Consider the following 6,709-nt stretch of genomic DNA (forward strand, 5'->3'; position numbering starts at 1 on the left):
AATGAAAGTTTTCAACAATCATAGCTTGATCCTGTATAAATGTTATTTCCCATTTTATGGTGTGATGTGGTCTGATTTGTTTGTAATATGAACTCAGTATGTTTTCGATATATGGATAGTATCACGGAGGCTGATATTTATGCTCTGTTCTAAACGAGCTGGGTCAGGAGAGAATCTATGTACCCGGCGCAATAATAAGACATCTAGACTGCTCGCAATGGTGCACGATTATATATATTTCTAGATATTAGGTAGAGATCCGAATAGATCCTGTAAATACATAAAGTACGTGTGTTGTAGCATCCAAACACGATATAATGAATAGAATACAAATATGAAATTATATTCCTCGCTGAATATGATTATATACGGTTTTCGGAGTGACAGAGGAAGGTTATATCGTATAGCCAAAATGAATATACAATTATTTGATTATGAGTTATTGTATGAATATGATCATATATACCATCAATAAGTTAAAATTAAGATCTTATCGTATAGCATAGAATTTGCAGCTTAAACGTGAACAGATCAGAATTAAGTTATCTTCCGTAATTCCAAGAAAAGATAACCCATCCAGATCAGCGAGAATCCTAGAAAAAGAAAAACTGTAGGCCACGGCCAAAAAGTAACGTCCCCTTCGTAGCGCGCGCGGTTGTGCATTGTTGTGGCAAATCTATCAAACCCCTTCCTCCTCCCGTGTAACTACATTATAATTGAAAACTCGAGAAGGTTCCGAGAACACACTTACTCCGGAATGAATGAGACATCAGTAGTGGCCACATTTAGTGTTTTGCAGTGAATGTTCGGAGAAACACATCCGGTAGTACTCTATTCTCCTATATCTAGTCCACAGACAATCAAGCGTTCTGCATGAATGCAACTGAAGCTTGTAAAGTGAAGTCTTTTCCATTTATTCTGCGAACGTACTAGGACGTGAGAGCATAGAGTGCAAAAAAGAATAGCGTCACGTGCTTCACACATTTGGATTAGGTTTTAAGACAGGTTTTTGTAATTTATTTCTTTTGAAGCGATGACAACAATACAGGGGTTTAGAGAACTATGTAAGTGTATTCGGTCAAAAAACTGAAAACCACCAGCTGCGATAGTTAGTGATTTCGCATTTAAATCCGATTGTTAAGTTCTGATGATTTCTGTTAATGCCGTCAGTGAATTTTATCGATGATGGACTGAATGAACTCGAATGTCAATTGATATTTTTGGGTCTCCACCGAATAAATCTCTCTCAAATGATTTGCGGTTTGAAGTATTGAGGTCTACGAGAGAAGGAATTCGTATTTTCCTGGTTGATAGTGTCGTTATAATAGTTCATTTGTAATGTAAGTCATAACAACTACCGATTGCTTAAAATTCGAAGTATTTTTTTACCCTAATTGCTATGAGTCTTAATGGTGCATCTGGAATTGGCTTGACGAATTGGCTTCGTTCAAATAAAAATCGTTGTAACTGTTATGAAAGAGATTGTGTTATCTCACAAAAATAAACTTTCATTTTACCGTAATACTAGAGGACCCGAAAATATACTCCCACTAGATTGGATGCTTGATCCATATGATATACAGTAACTAGATTTCGTTTTATCAGATACCTGATTCACGATCAAAACTAGAGAACCATAATAAACGTTAAACAATATACTATTACAATCAGTTACAAGCAGTCACTCCGATTAAGTTCAGAATAGTAGTCAATATCAGGAAAGGAAGTGATTTCTACACGCGAGCGTAAGAATATTTCCATTTGATGATCTTTTTGAGTTTATTCTTGAAACGTCGTCTCCGTTAGTGTCGAGCCTATGCAACATGTTTTCTTGAAAAATATGACTTGCTATGTGGCCTAATTAAAGCATATTGAAAGTGTGGCATATTGTTATTTTTATGTCCCAGTGCAAGTATAATGCAGATGCATATAAGTGAGAGTCAACTTTGAATTTGTATATGCACTTCGACAGGACTTTTACCCTGAATAATAAAGTGTATTGAAGCGAGTTTATGACATGTTTATACTTAAAGCACTGTAATTAAGTGATGTTGTTCGAGCAATGAGGATAGGTGCTAGTTTCTGATATGCATGATAAAAGAAAATAGAAAAACATTCCGAGTGAGATGAAGAACAGATGGGTGAATTTTTGATTTTGAAGCGAAGAAGACGACACGGAAGTTAAGCGTAGTATGAAAGTATATGTGATATAAGGATGAGAATAAGTGAATTGTATCCGTTAAGAATTGTTTATGGAATCACTTTGTACGCGTATTCTTATTCTGTGACTGTTAAGTCACAGCATTATATGTATATTCTTATTGCCTTGATCATAAGTCCTTATTTGTCATATTGAGTATTATCAATCAATTAACCACTTTTTAGAAATCTCGAATTTATTAATGAAAGTTTTCAACAATCATAGCTTGATCCTGTATAAATGTTATTTCCCATTTTATGGTGTGATGTGGTCTGATTTGTTTGTAATATGAACTCAGTATGTTTTCGATATATGGATAGTATCACGGAGGCTGATATTTATGCTCTGTTCTAAACGAGCTGGGTCAGGAGAGAATCTATGTACCCGGCGCAATAATAAGACATCTAGACTGCTCGCAATGGTGCATGCATCATTCGCTTGATCGTATGAGTCAGCCCATGTAAATTTGCGATAATAGTATGACTGAGGATATATCAGTATATTTGATCGAGAAACTGGAAACGTCGAGCTGTGATTATCAGTGATTTTGACATGATTGGAAGCACCAATAGAATTGTCGTATTCCATTATGTCCGTGTTTCTATTTTGATGGCATAGTACCTTGAAGGTCTATTACCTCAAGACAACAAAGTAAGATAATGCTTTCATGATATTCATACCTGATCAAGTATGTTCGATTCAAGTTTACTAATAACTAGTGACAAATCGCCTTTCCAATTGATTGCTTCTGTTACGGTTATTCTGTCTTTCGACATGCTAAACACCGGAACGATATACACAAGACTACACGTACACCAAAATTTTCACTTCCGGAATTGTCAAGCAGTTAAATAACAAGTGTTCGAACGAATCAAGCATTTATCCTGTGGTAGGTTTCACCTACATATATCATGTGTCATTTATCATGCTAAATTCTTTAAATGTGGTAAGGTGAGACACATTTGATCGGTTTGTAGGACCACTCGTAATTTCATAGCAAGCAATGCTACACTTTGTAATTCTGATACTATTGATTCGGGTGATCTTAATAATCGTGTACTATCCTTGTGTACATCTTACATTACCTCACTTCATATTCCAGAATGGTTGTAAAAATCGTTGAAACTGTTATGAAAGAGATTGTGTTATCTCACAAAAATAAGCTTTCATTTTACCGTAATACTAGAGGACCCGAAAATATACTCCCACTAGATTGGATGCTTGATCCATATGATATACAATAACTAGATTTCGTTTTGTCAGATACCTGATTCACGATCAAAACTAGAGAACCATAATAAACGTTAAACAATATACTATTACAATCAGTTACAAGCAGTCACTCCGATTAAGTTCAGAATAGTAGTCAATATCAGGAAAGGAAGCTTCATATTGAATAGTCAGTAAGCTGAGTGCCTGTTTATTGTTGCTCAGTTGGGAATCACAGTTACCTTCACGACCACAAATCAAATTCACAATCTTATGTTAGTTGATTATCTGCGAAGCGTACTGAAAACATCAAGTCTTACGAATCTAATGGGTTACCCGTTATAGTTCGGAACAGAATCTATTAAATTTGAGGCGTAAGCTAATCAGAATAATCTTCAGAATAATAGGAATTTATTTATTATAGAGCGAAAACTATATAGTAAATGATGTTCTCAAGTGCTGTTAAATTTCTGTTAGGTTTCTATTGATACACTGTTGTTCATTTGTGACCCACCTTGACTGATTCCAGGTATTTGTGCAATTGCATCGATGACATCATCAAGACCGGCTAACACTTTATCGGCGATTTCAGTAGATGGCCCTGCGAAAACTGATGAACAAAAGGAAGAAAAACAATCAGAGTGATGATAAATCGTCAAACAGAAACAACGATAACCGTATGGGTGGAAAATAATAAAATCAGAGTACAACACAATAGAATGTGAAAATACATTAGTCGGGAGTCGGATAAAAGAAGAAAATTTTTCAAAAAAAAGAATAAGAGTTACCATCGAGTGATAAGATCAAGTGTAACAGAACTAAAAACTCACCACGTATATGAGATTCGAATAACACAAGCAGTACAACCGTGATGAGCTGAAATGAGAAGATCGATCAGACAGATAATATCACACAACAGAATTGTAACATACAGTGAGGAATTGCATAGTGTTGATTTGCTGAAGAACTGAGTGTTGGATTCTCGATTGTGTGACGTGTGACTGAGTCGCTTTTTGACTGCAAACATTACACCATTGTATTTATAGTGGACTTCAGCCATTGCATGTCCACACACGTGGTCACACTCGAAGTCTGGTAGTTCGATAGAATCAGTAGTCGAACACGTGTTTTACATTAGAGCTCAGTGATTTCCCACCTTTGTTCAAACACATACATGTATCATATATTCGGAAACGTCGTGAATACGTTTGCTTTTGATCGGAATGACGGAAATTTGTTGAGAATGACAGACTTTGAATAATAATTTGAAAGTTTCATACGATCAACTCTTTTGCCCATACATTTGTGCGAATCAGCAACAGATTTGTACGAGTAACGTCCAGTTATCCAGATCAAATATCTTAACCTTTGTCGTTGAAACGGACTGTTTACGTACATTTTTCACTCTTGATAAAGCGCTTATTTTCAATCAGTTGATCAGTGCTTGAACCAACACATTCTTCACATGTCACACAATCATGTTTGTCAATCAATTATTTCACTGTCCTGTCTAGTATTACTCACACTGATGCCATCTCAAGTTTGTTTGTCGCATGTTGTCACTCGCGGATATTCGTCACTAGTCTTTTTCATCGTGATCTCGGTTGTTCTGAGAATCTCTTCTGTAGTTGTCTCTATCACTTCTTCTGTTTTCACAAAGCCAGAACTACATGACATACGTTGAGTGGGATGTTGCTGTGTTGTTTACAAACACTGACGGGCTAACATTTATTGAGATCCGTACTTCGATGTGGCAAGTGTTAGTTGACCTTCAGTGTGATCGCTTTCATTTTACACACCATCCACTATTCAAGATATTTTATAGTGATTTCTACACGCGAGCGTAAGAATATTTCCATTTGATGATCTTTTTGAGTTTATTCTTGAAACGTCGTCTCCGTTAGTGTCGAGCCTATACAACATGTCCTTCTGAAATATATGACTTTTCAGTCTGCCTTATGTCACAAATCCTGTATCATTTGACCAGTCGTCCAAAGTAACTTGTGAGTTGGCTTCACACAGTTCATACCGTAATCACTGCATTATCAAATAGAAAGCTGGATGCTTACGTCTTATGATAGAATAAACCCACTCTATATTAGTTAAGTGACTGAAGTTCTTGTAAGAACGCAATTGTGTCTGTTGTGTTGTGTCAATGAGTGAAGTTAGCCTGAATGCTTTGTAAACGACTATAAATATCAAAATGTCATATAATAATCTTTTCATTGGATATGATGTTTGTAAGGGACTCAAAATTATTTACTGCGGGAATCAATGATCTGCGTTTGCTGATCACAACAGGATGTGATACGAAACGGAAATATTTACAGATGACAAAAATCTTTGCTTTTGAAGATGATATTTAAGTGTAGCTGGTTACCGTTCGTGAGAAATACTGATTGTCACATTCGGAAATATATTCCATGGTTACGTAGAACATGCTAATCAATTTTCACACAGTGTCAGTTGTTTTTAAACATGGTGTTCTCCCAAACAATGATAAATGGGCACTAAATTCAACCAACGAATACACCTTATTGTCGAACATTAAACTTCAAATTAACCTTGAGTATTAAATGCATGAACATTTGCAATTAATTAGGTTTTTCGGCAGGCAGCTAGGAATTACGAAAATTGGTTTCGTCACTTGAGGGCAGATACACATCAATGTGTCTGGTGCTTACAGTAACGAAAACAATGGAAACTATGTTGTACATTTGGAAAATTTGCCGACCCTTTATAAATTTACACATCAAAAATAAAAATGTACTGTTTTACTTAAACAAATAGTACCACTCAGTTATTCAACCAATAATTTTTCCCACAATAATCAATCTAAATTACAATTAATAGACAAATTGATAAGAAATATTAGAAAATTATCGAACACTCCAAAAAAAGTGTTGTTCTATCTTTACTGGATAGATCAAGTGAAATTCCGTTCAAAATGTAATAGTTTGTTGCTATATAACACAAAGTGTTTCCAATTCTGGGAGAGTGCTTCAATTGAAAACCGAAACGCACGATCCCAGTCAATTCATGTAACACGATCAAAGATGGAACAATCAATATGGCTGCCGTCAACTGAAACAACATAGATACAGTTCAGAAAGAAACATAGAAACTCAGTCAAAGCGAAAATGCTAAAACTGTCATGAAATGAAACAACACCATCTCAAATGACATCAAAATGACTAACAATAATGTACAACTAAAGAAACCATTAAGAACAAGTTGCAAATTATGCATGGAGGGATTTCACACACGAAGTCTTCACAATGGATCTTACGCCAGGACCTT

Source organism: Schistosoma mansoni (assembly GCF_000237925.1).
Source record: "Schistosoma mansoni, WGS project CABG00000000 data, supercontig 0013, strain Puerto Rico, whole genome shotgun sequence".
Classification (NCBI taxonomy): Eukaryota; Metazoa; Platyhelminthes; class Trematoda; order Strigeidida; family Schistosomatidae; genus Schistosoma; species Schistosoma mansoni.